The 17,341-nt window shown below is 46.0% G+C and overlaps 1 pseudogene; it reads right to left on the reverse strand.

Annotated features, from left to right (window-relative positions):
* Positions 1-14,127: 14,127 nt before the first annotated feature.
* LOC121833166 lies at positions 14,128-16,335 on the reverse strand (annotated as a pseudogene).
* Positions 16,336-17,341: the final 1,006 nt, after the last annotated feature.

Here is a 17,341-nt window from a genome sequence, read left to right on the forward strand (position 1 = left end):
ATCTATTAAAACTCTCAACACGGGCTTTTTAACTTTCTGACTCGGGCAATGTGATGTTTTCAAGCGGTTGCATTATATCAGCAAAGACAGTCTTACTTTAGTTGTCTGCTGAGGATACCAAAGTCATGGTTCGTGGGCCTTTATCACGCCCGGCACTTACGTTTTATAAGAAAAACGCTCCAGATTAGTAAATTAAAACAATTCTAAATTTCTGTAACACCGGTGACAAAGCATGAACCAAGATATCTTCTCTGCTGTTTCAAGAAGTCTTGTTAAAATCAGTAATCTTGTTTGTTTGAAAATCCGTTGAACTTGTGCAACATTTAAAATTATTAATTACCCCACCAAAACTGAAAATAATTACACTGGCACTGAACACCGCAATCAAGCAATAGCTTGATTGCGATGTTTAGCACAGTGTACTGCATTTCAGCACTGCATTGTCAAGATAATTCATCAAACTTATTGAGAAGAAAATTATTAAATTTTAGTTAATTAGCCTAATGATCTACATTTGCTTTGCTCGGGGTGTTGAATTAAGAGATGGGGGCTATTCCACAAGACAATTCATAAAATGTATTAAGTAAGAGTAATATTTACTCCACCTTTCCGCGTTTATGTGCCAAATGATAGCAGTCACCGAAAAAGTCGGATTCAAAAATAAGACTGCCATGTATAGAGCTAGTGCGAACTTGGCGTAAGTAGAGAGACGAGGGGGCCCGGTGTTGCTGCGTTGTTGCTGTTGTGTGCGTGGTTGATCTGTGTGTCCGTGTATTCTGTATGTTCAGTAATGTATGTGCATCTCTACCATGTAGCGTTCGAAAGTCGGCAAAGCCTAAAAAGAGAAAAAAAAAACGCCTCTCCGACTTTTTTTTTTTTTTTTGCCGTTTTGAGTGCCATCTGTTGAAAGCTATATCACTTACACGAGGGGAGGAAGTTTCCTCCATTGAGAGAAAAAAAGGTGGCAATTTTCCTCCCTTCTTACGGGAGCAAATTTCCTCCCCGTTTTGTAGGAGGAAATTTCCTCCCTTTATAGAGCAATATAAGGGACACGCGAGTTCCTCCTTTAAGGGAGGAAGTACTACTCCCTTTTTTTTTAGAGTGTAGCTTCAGATTTGTTGGGCAGCAAGCCGTAAACCATTGGCTTTACCACGCCGTTGACTCTGGCATGCTCCGTGTACAGTTAGTAGAACTGTGCCGGGGTCACTTTAAAGGTCCCGTCCGCGAACCACGTAGTCGCCTGAGCCAGACAGCTCAAGTTGCGCTCGGTAGCAAAGATCAGGATTCTTTCGCCGTCGCCCTCTCCGCTATCGTGGAGAAAAAAGGAGACTCCTTTGGCTGTGGTCTGCATGCAGGTAAAACAGTCATTATTATCATAATATGTCGTGCACTGTGATTTTGCGCTACAATACACTTTACTTTGAACTCTGTGGGCATTCGATCGTATATCGGCTCTGCAACATGACACGCTGTACTCGAAATTTGCCCGTTGCCTTTGCTTGCGGATGGTGCGCCGAAGCGTTGGCGGTGCGGGACTTTGCAAAGCAGTGTCGTCACTGACACAGGCAACCGCAGCTAGAAGTATTTGGTGTGGTGCTAGACGGCCTTCCACTGGAATAAAGGACATTAGTGACCTTGTTTTGGGAATATAAGAGCAGGAACAGATTTTGGTACATACCAGCTTTTTCCTCCATCTGATGACGAACCCAAGCACGTTTATCTTGGTGTTGTCAAATGCATGCGTATGGTCTCCTGAATAAGAGATTACACGAGTCTTGGCGTGATCGGTGACTATTTTAGTTTTACAAACTTCTCTTCGCCGGCAGGCCCAATACAACGTAGTTTCGTAAACCTTAATGCAAGTGTAGGAATGTCCTTCGTGAAGAAACCTTTCGCCACCTTTTTTAGTAGTAACTTCCTCCATTTAGAAATCGAGAGTGATATTTTTATAGGGCAACCGGCATAATAAGCCCTGAAACGGGGCACAAAAAAAAAAAAAAAAAAGAATCGCGTTCGGTGGGCTTTTTTCTATTGTGAACTTTATGTTCTCGAAGTCCTTTTGTAAGAAAGGTGACCCCGATAAGACAACATGCAGGCTAAAGGCTGCATGCTGCCTTAATTTGGGGTCATTGGGACATGCTCTTGTTTCCCGTTGTCAACCTCACTGGCCTTGTACGGATTTAATTAAGTGGCCCCCTTTCGTAACTTTCCTAAGAAAACAAGATAGAAAAAAAAAACTTTTAACAATCTTGAAGCCATTGTGTGACGAACTGCCAGCGTGACGAATCACCCTATGACCAATGTTCCGCTGTGACGAACGGGCCTGTTACCAGTTGCCCTATGACGAATCGACATGTGACGAATGGGCCGTATCCCGACCGATTCAAGTTTAAAACCATAAGATCGGTGCACCGACGGGTTTAGTTCTTGTTTCAGCAGCAAAATACCTTATTTCGGTTCCTAGATTCACCCAATTTAGAAAAAAAAAAGCTTTTTGAGTACAGTTTTAGATTAGTTTCCTATATAGACGCACCAAATGTATGGTAAGAAACGTTCGCGACACCTGAGTGCCAGCAACTGCTGACAGAATGTGAACACGCCGTGCTGCCACGTACTGGTCGACTCGACAAAAGCCGCTTTTCTTATACCTACAAGCAATGTCGGTCAGTTCTGAAATCTCTCGAAAGCTGCCTTAGAAAGGAAGAAAAGTGAGTCCACAAAACACCCAATATTTTGTCTAATCCAATCTTTATTTCATATGAAGACATATGCACGGTGCACTCATCCCTGGGAACCTGGAAATGGAGTGCATAGGATATGAGAGAAATGATACACGAAATTCTGTTCGAACCTTCAGTCATTTCAGAGGTTGGAAATATCGATGAAACTGGCCCACGGATTGCAATTACTTTGGCATTACCTCTGCATCATGCCAGGACCGCTGAGGCTCGGCACTGATCACTTTAGATATCGCATTAGTCCTAAGGGCGTTTGTGAAAACACAGCGAGCGAAATCACCGAGTTGTTAAAGGTAATTTCAAGTCGCAGTCGTACATGTAAATATCAAATAGTGCCGGTCGCGAGGACCTCGCTGTGGTCTGCGACAACACCGTGTCAACATGTCAGACGTCTCGAGCAAACGGGCATTCGTAGGTTTGGCTCTGCTGCTGCACTCGATATTTTATCCAACTCTTATATCAAAGTCATGTAAGTGAAGGCCATGTGATTGAACCCAAGAGACCATTTGCTATATTACCTAAGCATCAAGGAGAATGCAGGAATTGGTGTTCCACGCGCCACACGCGCACGCCTTCCCCGTATAAAAGGTTCAAAGTAAGTAACCAAAATAAAGAATTAATGAACGTGCGTGAAAGACTCCATTTATTTTAGGTATTTGTTTTAGAAACGTTACTAATGCTGAGGCCAGCACGTGTTGCGCGTGCAACACCAATCGCTGCATTATCCTTGATGCTAGGGTAATATAGCAATAGGTCTATTTCATCTAAGCCGTTTCGTAAAACACCGTTTCATAGAACATCATGGTTTCTGGCGAGATCGTTTCTCGTTTTTGTAAATAGTGTTTTTTCTTTGCATTCAAAGGATAAATATAACGTCACGAATGCCAAATGATGAGGCGTTAAATAACTGAAAAAACTAAAAAACTAAACGTATAATGGGGCGAAGAAAACAGAAGGTTGGCGTCGCAGGCGTCGGGCGGCGGAGAAAAGCTCACCGGAGAAAAGCTCACCGGAGAAAAGCTCACCGAAGATAAGCTCACCGGAAAAAAGCTCACCGCAAAACCGGCAGATGCAGAGAAAACCTCACCGGCCTTTGGGCGAATGCGGAGGAAAGCTCACCGATTTATTAACTTAGCGGATTCTGCGTGAAACGCGGCAATTTAACGGAATTCGCCTTCGTCACTTTATTAAAAATATGTCCTTTTTTTTAATGTGCTTGAAGTTCATTGGGCATATTTACTAATTCCTCAGAAATTAGTAATCACCCATTTGTATACTAATGAAGCCGCAAGTATAAAATCAGAACATCGAACACCGGGTAAAAAAGACGACAATTTATTGACAAATGACTAGTGCGCCGTCGGTAGCTCTGTCAAATAAAGAGGTTTGTTCTTTGCGAGATAATATGAATAGCGGTGTGGTGAACCGTTTCAGCGCCGAATATTGTGTAGTGCCTAATAGATAAGAAGCTGTTAGTTGATGTAATCAATGTCGGCTACGCTATTTTCTTTCTGTTAATTTCACTAACAAAACTTTAGTTGCGAGAACAGCTTCGTCGTGTCGTATTTGTTGTCTTCACTCCGTCGTCGTCGTTTGAGCAGTTTTCATCATGTATAACGTCTACCAACTCGCCCTATTCGATACCTTACAGAAGACTACTTTTTATTTAGGTCACGAGTAACAACGGTGCCAGTGTGCAGCTTGGAAGGTCATGAATGGCTTACCGTAGAAGGTCACTATCACACAAAAGGCAACGTGTCGTGTCGAAACACCAGCTCGAACGGCTAGAAAACGTGCACGTCCGTGGAAGAAAGAGGCTTCGATATCCTTTTGACTGCTTTATCCTGTTTTCAAAGGTTAACAGAAGCTTCAAAGATAATTTCAGGCACCGCGTTGTTGCGCATGCGCTTTCGAATTTCCGGCATTTACAGTTCTGATTTTTAAGTTTTAAGCATACATTATCAAGTTTTCGAACTTTTTCCTCTTCGTCAAGTTCATAAAGTTTTCAGTTAGGCTTTCGTTGCCTAGAGAATAAGCCACAGAAAAAACTCGCACGCAAATATTCATTTGGGAGCAACCTACCCAATAAGCTTACAAATAATACAAAAAATGGCATTTTCTTTTTTACAAAGCTGACGAATTTTAATCAAAATAAATTGATATATCTTACGCATGATACAACAGCCTCCATGTAAAAAGAAGAAAAAAAAATCGGTGAGCTTTTCTCCGCATACACTCAATGGCCGGTGAGCTTTTCTCCGCATCCGCTGGTTTCGCGGTGAGCTTTTCTCCGGTGAGCTTATCTCCGGTGAGCTTTTCTCCGGTGAGCTTTTCTCCGGTGAGCTTTTCTCCGGTGAGCTTTTCTCCGGTGAGCTTTTCTCCGGAATTCGCAGGCGTCGATGTCGGCGAAACAGCAGGATCGGGACTGACTCCGGCCGTCCTCGCGGAGCTCGTTACGTGCACGCGTGGGCTTCTGGAACAACCGGCGTAGAAGGTTCGGCGCGGAGCGTTCTAACCTCGAATAAGCCAACAGGGTTCTGGAATTCACCAGAACGCAACATTACAGAAACAATAAAAAAAGGTGTATCCGTGGCCAGGCATCGAACCTCGGCTACTTGCGTGGAAGATAAGCACGGTAACCGTTTATTTATTTGTACATACTGCTGGCCCGTAGGGCCGTGGCAGGGAGGGAAAAAAACACACACACACACACAAAAAAAAGAATATGACTCACACCTCCAACAGAGCTACGAACAATAAAGTGGTTAAAGATTAAATACAAAACGCGCCGAGAGCGCAAAATAGAAAACAAGAGCACTAAATGCACGTAAAAAGTGATAATAAATTTAACAATGACAATATACTGACAAAAATTATCACCAATAACTAATAACTGAGGGCACGTGCCGTGTACAAAAACACTATATACAAAAGAAAAGCAGTACAATATTTAAAGTATCACGTAATATATGCATATTTAACCCCAAAAAGAGAAAAAAAAAAAAAAAAAGACAAAATAACACCAAGGCAATATGCTCACTCTTTAAACAGAGTAAAAAAGTCTAACGGCGTCTTCGAACACTGAAACATCGTCGTGACTTACGATATGTTCGGGAAGCTTATTCCAATCGTTAATTGTATTTGCAAAAAAGGAATACTTGAAAACATCGATTCTGGGCAGATACGACTGCAATGCTTTGGAATGATTTAATCTAGCTGATCTATTGGTTATGTTTCTAAGATAAGTGTCTCGGTTGATCTTTACTTGTCCATGATAAATCAAAAACAAAAACTTTAGGCGTGCAATTTTTCTCCTAACCGCTAAGGGTTCAAGCCCGCAGGCACTCAACATTTCTGTCACAGAGGACGTTGATTTGTAATTTGAAGTTATGAAACGTGCAGCCTTCCTCTGTATTCTCTCGAGCTTGTCTATGTCAGTCTTGGTTGCGGGGTCCCAAACGACAGAGGCATATTCTAGAGTGGGTCGTATTAGAGTTTTGTAGGCCGCAAGTTTTATTTCTTCATTGCTATTTTTAAGTTTATTTCTAAGCATACATAATTTCTTATACGCAGCTGCGCAGATATTGATGATATGTGGCTGCCATTTTAAGTTTTGGCTTATCGTTACCCCCAAATACTTGAAAGTTTCTGCTTTTGTTAGTTCTACATTCCCAATCTGATACTGAAACAGAGATACATTCTTCTTATTAGTGACGTGAGTATAGGATGACTTTTTGAAGTTAATTTCCATTTGCCATTGGAAACACCACTGTTTGATATAGTCCAAACTATCATTTAATGCTGCGTTAGGCCACGGGCGCGCTGCCTATACTTCGTTTCAGCTTCCGTCCGAGCGCCGCCAAAGCTACGTGTGGCCGGAGCCAATCACAGACCGGCAATAGGTCACGCGATCTCCCCTGCACTTTTGTATCACTCCGCTGAGCCGCTGGTCGTCCGCGCCGCCCGCGCTCGCCGAGTATTTCGTCTGCCACTGGTGTATCGACGGTTTCGTCTGCTACAGGTTTAAAAAGTGCCCTTTCACGTTCTGGAATTTTGTCAGCGTAGGCTGGCCGCTGGCGTCTGTGTCCGAGCTTTCCACCTGTTCGGCATTTCGGCATAGTTTCGAGATGCAAGTACACATTGCAAGGTGCCCGATGACCCGGCCGCTGATGTTGAGGCGCAGTCCTTTCCACCTGCTTCTCGGCGTTCAATGTGATCGGCAGGTAAAGGGGTTCCCTGATTTCGCCGTGTATCAGGGAATTGTAGAGGCCCGGACGCCTTTTCTGATTACAACCCATTCGCGGTATGACGCGGCCGGAGTCTCCTGCCGAATTTGAAAGCAGACATTTATCACAACCTCTCGCGCCTGATGCCCAAACATGCCTCTGCGAAAGGACGTTTTGAAGCGACTCGGCGAAGAAATCAGCGAAGAACATGATTCGGCCCATTACGGGAACGAAATCGCACAGAAAAACCGAGCGCTGCAGCCGTGTTGCCAGCGGATGTACGTGTTTTCACCAAATCACATGCATTTACATATATTAATAAAACATAAACCTCGGATATCTAATTCCTTTCGTTGCAAATCATTCTCAGTAGTGCCCATCTGGAAAGTTGTGCAATGTTTACGCACAAAGCAGTTATTTAAAAAAATTTACTTTTGCGGACTACATTGTGGTGCGTAGGAATGCTCTTCTCGAAGTTGCGAACCGTCCCTCAGCCTTTCGCTGCGCTCGGACGGAAGCTGAAACGAAGTATAGTTGGCAAGCTGCGCACGCGGTAATATTGTGTTCTGCTTTTCTTCTGTTTTGTAGTAAACAATGACTTCCTTCGGTTATGAGGCCTAAGACGAACTTGACACTTTTTGGGGGCCAGGAGTCGTCGGGTGCGAGGCGGGGGTCACATTGTTGCTTTTCGTAGTACACAACTTTGAGGCAATGCCCTGTCTCCATGTAAAAGTTATAAAAAAAAAGCGTTCCCCACTTTTTTATGTGTTCGCATTCTGCAAAACTGTAGATTCGTCTGCCTTTTCCCCATTTTTCTTAGAAAGTAAGCTGTTCTTCTGGGGCTGAACGAGAACACTTGGTTTTACAAATATACGAACACGCGAAAAGCGCGCGAGCGCTGAGCAAAGTGCGGACGTGAGTTTTAAATATAAGCACCGCAATGCGAACAGTAATAAAATATTTCGTAAATGAGCTTTTCTTTGCATTGGTCGATCTTGCAGTGAGCATTTCTCTGGTGAGCTTCTCTCCGGTGAGCTTTTCTCCGCCGCCCGTTCTCCGGTGTGATTTTTCGTCCGCCGTTCAATAGTAACAGCCGACCAAGGGCTCATCGCAGCCAAGACAGTGCAATCGACGAACACCATGATAAAAGGCTTGCTGGTTCTAGTCTAATACATTTGCCTCTATTTCATAAAATACTAAATCAAGAGTGTGTTGGTTCGAGTCAAACAAAGACTCTTTAGCGCGACTTTCACAACTTCCAAATTGCAAGGTGTCACGCCTACTACCGAAATGCTTGTTCTGTTTCTAGCTTCACTGAATTTTTTTCGCAATGTTTATTTTATTTGGGTAGAAATCCGACTCCATAAGCTGACATGCAAAGCGAATGTCGACGAACTCACGTATGTCTCTTCCAGATTTAAAATAAGTAAACATTTTGAATGCATCTCTGCACAATATTTGAAAACGCCAGATCAAATCACCTATCCTATTTCGAACAGAAAGAAGTGGTAAGACAGTATCTACTCTTTGACCCTTCGGTAGCTTTTGTCTGCCTGCATTTGCTAACTTCAGTCCTCATGCAAGGACCGCTTGAAGCGCGAAATCTTTCACTCCCATTTTCTTGACCCAAAAATGCCAACAAAGATGGAACATCCTCCCAGTAACGCGCTTTGGCGATTGAAAACTAATGACCCTCACCCGCCCGCTAAATATCTCCGCCGCTAAACAAAAAAAAAAAAGAAAAAAAGAACAACAAGAAATTTTTTACTTGCATTTGTGCGACCCCAAAACGCCAACAAAGAACAGAACATCCCCCCAAGGACGCGCTCGGGCGATGTACAACCTATTACTCACTATCGCGATAACCCGCAAAATATCTTCGCCCCCCCCCCCCCCCCCCCAAACAAAAAAGAACTAAAAGGAAACAAAAGAAAAGAAAAAAAAATCTGTTTCGAGAGGCACTCTTCCTCAAAATCCCGCCTGTCAACCCAACGACCTTGAAGATGCAAGTAGTCCGGGGCGCAATAACCCATTGCGCAATTTCAGGAGCAAGTTTCGCGGACTCACTCATAGATGGCGCCACCTGACAGCTGAATTTTTTGACGTTTTGATCGGCTACAAACTTAGTTAAAATTTATTACAACGATAATCCCTGGAAAAAAGATCTTGTAAGAGATATTTTCAAAAAGCCCTGGTCTTGAATATTGTGGAGCCTAAATTTGTATTTAGATCCCGGTTTATTTTTAAATGTTTATGAAGCACGGAACGAGAAAAAAAGGCTTTTTCAGTCATCTTTAAGTTCCTGTAGAACATTTTAAGCGTACAAATCGAAAAATGTAGCGCCACAATATTACTCAGTTTTTTATTATCTTTCAAATAAAACCAATCCCAAGTCAATCCGTCCGGTGGTTCCTGAGAAAATATACTGAAAAGTTGCCATTAGAATTGCATAGGGCTCGGGAGGTGCGATATCCTCTTAAGAGTACGTCATCAGCCGACGTGAGCGTGACCCGCTGCTCTGGTGATCTGAAATCCAGGAAGGAAGTCAGCCGTGGCCTCGCTGTGCCGACCCAGACTTCGTACACCTGCGACTCGTCTCGAGGTCGCTGTTTCTCGGAGAGTTCGCACGTGTTCCGGCAATATCAGGTCGCAATCCACGAGGTCTCTATTTGGAGTATGCAAGACGAAACCTGAGGACTGCAATCCATGCGCCGGTGGCAGAGGGTCGAGAGAAAAGACCTTTACAATAGGGATGCCACCGTATCGTTTTTTTTTTTTCAACCGTAAGAGAAGATAAGAAAGGTCTTTCAAGAGGCTTCAGGTAGTCCACTATTCTCGAAAAATCCAAATGACACTGCCTGCCCGATCTTCAAGGAGGGAACCTACAACGAAAGTACGTATTGTCCTTTCAAACAGCAGCGTGCTAAAGTTTCATGCTTAAGGCCACACCTACAAATAAAGAATGCCAGTTCATTCCACCGTGGCGTCATGTGATAAATGTTGACAGGGGCGTCCTTATTGGACTGGGGCGTGGTGATTTAGGATGACATATACTTTATTTAGAGGTCGAGGTCTTTTCGCATCCCTCATCAGACAGACAGGATGTCACGGAAGGGACCAGGGTCAATCCTTGATGGAACGTTTTTTTGAGCCCATTGAAGGTTCCTCGTCGTCCGAAGTCACTACCTTCAAGGCAAATTTCCAAGCCTATGATAAAGTAATTTCAGGATAACAAACTTCAACCACCAACTTCAAGTATCTCGTTTGGCGTCTCAAACAAATTCGAAAAATGTATTGCAGTATCTGTATTTCTGCCCTCCCTAAAATGTATTCCTGTATTTGTATTTCCAAATACTTTTTGCCTCTTTTTAAAATGTATTTCCGATACGTATCGCGATACACTTTTACAGGTATATTTCAGTTTCAGTATTTTAGCTACTATTTTAAGGTATCCCAGTATTTGTATTTCCAAATACATTTTTGAGTATTTCTGCCCAACCCTGGTGGACTCACAACCAATACAACGATCCCCGCAATATCAACTGAAAGTGCGGTTCTCTTAAACATCGAGACGTCCTCTACAACAGAGGAGAGGGTTGCGATTCTTCTTGCACTTACGGCACTGCAGGAATGTCCTGCAATCGGTAAGGCTGTGATTCTAACCGATTCCCGAAGTGTGCTAGTTCACATCGCCAACCCCGAGCACGCTCCCTTGTTCGCCCAGGAGGCTTGGCTGCACACATAGCAACAAAGCTAGAGGACAACGGTTGGAGACTGGTATTTCAGTGGGTGCCATCCCACAGCGGAATTCCTGGAAATGAACCCTGGCCACAAGGGCACATAGCATCTCGACTACCACGCACAACCTGCGACGCTTCCACGAGGCGCGCCTTCTCATCGCACGCGATATCAGGAAAAGGCACCCTGATCCCGGAACAGCCAACGGAGGAGGTCCTGTGCAAGTCCCAACCTCTAAACTGACGCGGAAAGACGCAACGTTTTTGCATCGTCTTTGCACTAATAGCGCGTTCACGAGGAAGACATTGCATCGCTTTGGGAGGACGTCTCAGAGAAGCAATGCTGACTGCACTGCGTGCGGGGAGGTTGAAGACATCGATCACATACTATGGCACTGCCTGGAATACGAGAAAGCACGGAAAACATTACTAGCTTCGGTAAGGGCGACAGGGGCACAGGTGTCCACAACAGAGGAACTGCTATTCCCTACTGGTGGCAAGCAACGAGCGCGAGTCATATTCCGTGCAGTGCTCGAGTTTGCGCATGTGACTCAGATTTTAGACCGCCTTTAAATGCCGCGCGCAATTCGGAAACCGGTAAAGATCTCGTCACACGTTTGCGACATGACAATGATGCAAAACTCCAGTGAACATAACTGTGTTGTGGCAGAACTGCGGAACTGCGGCTGTGAAACACAAGTTTCGCCGCCGCTTCGCGGCGGCGCGACAGGTTACACAGGTTCAGCTCGCCGCCGCTCCGCGGCGACGAGCTGTACTGGTGCAATTGACCGAATGTTGGGAGGGATTGAGCGACTGTTGGCACTTGCGCGTTTTATCGAACGTTTACTTTAAACCATGTTTTAGCCGTTTGTTAGCAACGCTTTGCCCCACCCCCCTTCCTCCCTCTACCCTACAAATGATTTGATTGGCGCTTTCCCTTAGTAACTGTCAAAATATTTTATTCAACCCATCTCAATTCACATCTTTCCTTCCCTCTCCCCTTCGGCTATGCGAGTCTTTTCCCTGCCTCGAGAATAACATTCCGCATAGCCATTAAACCCCCTTTCACGTTTTATACACCACATCCCCCCCCCCCCCCCCCCCGCCTTCCCTTGCCACTAAGTTCTGACGCAAGGTTTTTATTTTTACGGCACCAGCTTGGAGGAGCTGGCTCTAGCCTCGAATTATATTATTGCTTCCTGGTGATCTGAAGAGATGCGGAGGTTCGCGCGGAGGGCGGAGGAGGAGGAGGACAGAGCTTCCTGGGCTGATGCTAAAGCCAGACGAATGATGTGTAGTTCTCCTTGTTTTGGTCGAGGAGGAGGGCGGATGACTGCTTGGTATGAAGACGTGCTCATAGGGAAGAACGTCGCAATTGTCTTCATTGATTGTGGGCCTTTGAGACAGGCGACGTCAGTGTATACGTCAGTGAAGAAAGCGGGGCCCCAGCTGCCGACTCTTCTATGTGTGCGCGACCTCGACGAGCGAGCTGTTGAGCATCGACCTTTCGGTGCAGTGGGCGAGTGGGGGTTATGTCAGCCAAATCTTCCAATGGAGGGAGTGCGAATGGATAGCGCGGACGTTTGGTGGTTATCTTGCCCAAAGAGGACAAAATGCCTCTGCCTGAGGGAGTTAGTGATAGTCGATTGTCGTTAGCGCTCATTCGTCTCGACGACATCCCGAATATCGTTTTTTACAGAGGTTGCTCTTCGAGTGCTGAGGTTGGTGAATTGTAGAAGTCCGGTGGTTACGCGCCGAGCACTGTTGTTCTGCGTTTTTAATTTGGCCCAATGTGCCTTAAAGGACCAAAAATGTCATACTCCATAACAAACTCGCGGCACCACGAGTGCTTCGTACAGTCGTTTGGCGATGGTGTTGGAAGCTCCCCCTCCAGAGCTGCACAATTGGCGGAGGACGTTGAATGCCTTTTTACGGGTTTCTATTGTGTCTTCGAGCCAGGTATCGGCAGAAGCGTCCTCTCGATTTCTATGCCGATCACTCGCACAGAAGGGGAGGGAGTAATACGTCGTTCGGCAAAGACGAGATGAAGTTGCTCTGCTACTTGAGCATCACGATACTTTTTAGACGCGAAAAAAACGTAAGTGGTCTTCTCGGGGGAGGCACGAAGTCTCACCCGGAAAAGATGTGCCTCTATGGCATCCAGTGCATGTTCTAGTAGTACCTTCTGCTGTTTTTCTAAACCGCAGGTGTGAGGAGCCCGGATCGTCAGGTTGTCAACATATAGGCTGAAGCTGATGTCGGGAATCTTGGCTAAGGCGTACGGCAGAGCGGCCATCACGATATTAAAAAGTGTCGGGAATATAACAAAGTCTTGAAGCACTCCTACTCAATTCTGTTTGGGTTGTGTTTGTTCTCTTTCCCGACCAGGTGGCTAATAATAACATGCGGTTGGCCAAAAAGCTACGAATAAAATTGAGTGCGTGGCCAGAGATGCAGAGACTAGCCGTGGTTGTTAAGATAAAGGAGTGAGGGACGAAGTCGCAAGCTCGACTGATGTCTACGGCGACGAAGGTGCCGGAGTAATATTGCTGTCAACCTTTGCTGCGGATGATAGGGTGAGAAATGAGAGCCAGACTGCCCAGCCTACCTAGGCCGTTCTGAAAACAGGCCCGTGCAGGGTGTAATGCGTCATTGGTTTCGAGGTACCAATCTAGTCTGGCGAGAACCATTCGCTCCATGGTCTTGTACACACAGGACGTGAGCGAGATGGGGCGGAAGTTTTTAATGGTGCTGCGAGCATTGGTTCCCCTTGAGGATTGGCACGACGATCGAGTGCTTTCATTCTTGGGGGAGCTCTCTAGAAACCCACATTGCGTTAATCCAGTCAAGGAGTGGCAAGCGGGTCACGTCAGGAAGGTTCCGAAGCATGGCAGGGGTAACGTTGCCCGGCCCGGGTGCGGATCGCCTCTTGCTTCTTGTGGATTTCCCAATTTAATTCCCCAAGAGAAAACGGCAGGTCCATACCGTGGTTGGGCAGAACAATTTCGAGGGACTAGCCCGGGTCTTTTAATACGTGCTGAGTAGTTGGCTGTCGGAGGAGGAGAACAACTTTATTAAAAGCCAAAAACTACGGTCTTGTGAAAAGGAGCGCTTGCTCCGCCAGGGCCCATTGGAGGTCCGCCGAGTCCGAGCTGAGCCAAGGATTCCAGGAGGGAGGGGATGGGTACGGGAAGTAGGGAGAGTTGAGCGCAGTGTTACAGGCGTAGAGTATGTGCTCTGTGTCAGCCCTGACCTCGGGGCAGTTGGGACAGTGAGCTGTCCCCTGCCACCTGGAGTTGTAGAGCATTAGCGGGGTGAGGAGAGTGTTGGTTTATACTTTGCGGAGAATGTGTGCTTGTTCGGTGCTAAGTGAGGAGTGTGGTTTGGGAAGGGTGGTACGGTTTTCCTTAATGTTTTTTGTAGTGTTCAGCTATTTGCTTTTTGTAAATTGCGGCGTCTTCCGCTGACGCTGGGTTTGGCCAGGGGATCGAGGGAGCCCGGAAGTTGATCTCGCGGGCGAGTTGATGTGCCAGCTCGTTTCCCTCAATACCTGCGTGGCCAGGTATCCAGCGCAGGGTGACTCTGATGTTGTTCTTGCGGGTGTAGGCGTCCATTAGGATATCATGTAAATGCGGCTCCAATAACCTGTGTTGCATGTTGCGAAGTGCTTGGCAGAGTCGGTGTACAGGTTAATGTTGGCGTTATTGTGTTCACTGAGCAGAGAAGCTTCGTGTATGGCATATTTAATCGCGTACGTTTCCAGCGTGGTAATGTTTGGGGGGTTGTCAAAGGGTCCTTCCATGTGTGTGATGTGTGCTGTCTGTCCAGGTGTATAGATTGCGCAGGCGAATGATCCAGTGTGGGAACGTGTTGCGTCCGTATATATTGTTATACATGTTTCGCCTCTGCGGTGTTTAGCAGCTTGTGCTTGACGTCGCCCTTCATGGAGGTGTCGCGTCATATTTTTGGGTATGTTGGGAAATGCGATGCTACGGGTGAGGGGAAGACCTTGGCTGATTGATGTAAGCCAGATAGGGGTGATTCGTGATCTCTGGAGGATGTCGCGTCACTGCACCGTTTGGGAGAAGCGCGCTATCTGCCTATCTCTATGCTGTTGTGTCAGTTCGGCAAGGCTGTGAAAGAGGCCCGTGTCTACAAGTCGTTGGTTTGAGGTGTATATAGGGAGTCCCAGGGCCGCTTTGTATAGGGTGTTGAGTGCGGATTCAAGTTTTCGGGTTTGTATTTGCGTGAGGTTGAGGTATGGTGCAGTGTAAAGGAGCTTTCTGTGTACGAGTGCGGTGACGAGTTGCTTCGCCTGTTCTTCTCTGAGTCCGTGTTTTTTGTTCATGATGCTTCTGATTAGGTGCGTGAGATTTCGACAGTCTTTTTGAAACTGTAAAGTGTTTCGGTTAGCATTGTTGTTGTGGTGTATGGTGAATCCAAGTATTCTGCAGGATGTCACCTTCGGTATTAGCTTGCCTGATATGCTAATTTGCACTAGTTCGTTGGCGTTCTTTTGGTACTGTGTTCGATTCATGAGGAGTAATTCCGATTTTTCGGCCGAGAAATGTAGCCCAGCTTCATGTAGGTATGCTGCTATGGTATTTACGCCTTTTTGAAGGCTGGTTTCGACTTCTCCCGGAGATCCGGTTTCGCACCAAAGGGTAATATCGTCGGCGTATAATGTGTAGTGAAGGTTTGGGATTGTGGACAGCTGCCTGGATAGTTCGGTCATCCAGAGATTAAAGAGAGTGGGGGACATAATTGATCCCTGGGGTGTGCCTCGGTTTATGTAAACGGGTGAGGAAAGTGCACCTGCGGCTCTAAAGTGCGCTATCCGGCCTTGTAGGAAACTGCGTATGTAGTTGTACATGTTGGTGCCGCTACCGGTGTCGAGAACTGATTCGAGTATGTGATCATAGGTAATGTTATCAAAAGCTTTTTTCACATGTCAAGTGCGACGAGTGCTTGTGTCTGTGCTGTCTTGGGTATTAGAAGTGTATTTTGTAGTATTAGAAAGAGGCCCTGCGTGGATATGTACTTACGATACCCTATGAGCTGATGCGGGAAGTGTTTAGGGTCCTCCAGGTGTTCTTCTAATCTGTTTAGTACAAGCCGTTCCATTGTTTCTCCCGCGCAAGATGTTAAGGATATTGGTCTGAGATTGCTGAATGTGGCTGTTTTTCCCGGTTTCGGAATCATGGTAATGTGTGATGTTTCCCATTCGTCCGGAAGTGTGCCTGCATTCCAATATTTGTTGATATGGTTTAGAAGTGTCTCCTTGTCTCTGTCAGGAAAGTTGCGCAGCAGGGTGTATGTGACGTCGTCGGGGCCCGCCGTGGTCTTGCGATTGTTTTGGGTTAGTGAACCGTTGAGCTCGGCCAGGGTGAAATCCTTGTCGATGTATTCGTTAGCGGGGCCCGTGTAGTTTTTGTAAATTGACTCGTGTGTCGTTGGAATGTAGAGATTTTGTAGTTCCTCGAAGGTTTTGTTGATGCCTTTGGTGCTCACGTGTTTCTCTAAGGTGGGGATCACATCTTTCTTCGTGCCGAGCAGGGCGCGCAGAAGGTGCCAGGTTTGTTTGCTGTGTAGAGTATTTTGATTTCTGTCACAAGTGTCGTTCCACTCTGTCATTTCTAGCGTTTGGGCGTGAATAATCGCCTCTATGCTTATGTTTTCTAATTTTTTGCGGAGGTGATCATTGTGTGGGTTACTTAGCTAAGATTCTAAGACGCCTTTTTCGCTTTTTCCATGGGGGTCTGGCCTGTCTGCAGGCGCCGAAGTTGTTTGCGGGCTGGTGGCTTGTTCTTTAGTTTCCATTAGGCTTTTGGTCCACGTGTTTAAGGTACCGTGTTCGCTGTCTGTTGTGATCTGCCTCAGCATGCGAAATTTGTTCCAGTCTGTGAAGGCGACCTTTGTGCGGCGCTGTCTTAGCGTGATTTGGATCGTGATGTGTAGTATGTCGTGATCGCTAGTTAGGTTCTCGTGGCTGTTCTCCCACGTAGTAGTCTATCGCCCTTTGTGCAGCGCGAGGTCCGGTGTTGTGGAAACCTGTGCGCGTGTCCCCGTGCGGGTCGTTACCCCCGGCATGTTGAGGACAGTGTACTGAAAGCCATGTATGTTTTCTTCTAGGAGCCTGCCCGTTTTGGTGTTTGCCTTGTATCCCTATGACGTGTTGGGTGCATTGAAGTCTCCCGTGCTATAAATGTCGTCTGTCCCTTCATCGTCTTTGGCGTCCTTAAAGATGAGTTTCAGGTGATGCTAAGATTTGGGTGGATTGTAGACGTTGTAGTGCTTTATGGGGCTTTGTGAGTTGTCTGTGTATATTGTCGTTGTTACGGTGAATTTTTTTATGTTGTCCGGTGCTGTTTCTGTGTGGTGTTTAATGCCACGTTTCACGTAAGTTGATAATAATGGTTGGTCATCCTCGTTGTGTGCCGAAAGTGTAGCTTTGTATTTTGGGGAGGCTTTGCGCTTTGAACGTTTCCTGTACGAGTATGACGTGGGGAGGATTTTCTGACTTGAAGAGGTATTGCGTGATTAATGCTTTTTTTGCGGTTGATTCCGTGGCAATTCCACTGCCAAACATGAAGGTTCTCAGAACTTATTTGAGGCATGAACTATCTACTTTTGCGTTTTT

The sequence above is a fragment of the Ixodes scapularis genome, unplaced genomic scaffold (assembly GCF_016920785.2).
Source record: "Ixodes scapularis isolate PalLabHiFi unplaced genomic scaffold, ASM1692078v2 PGA_scaffold7__128_contigs__length_106722199, whole genome shotgun sequence".
NCBI classification, from domain to species: Eukaryota; Metazoa; Arthropoda; class Arachnida; order Ixodida; family Ixodidae; genus Ixodes; species Ixodes scapularis.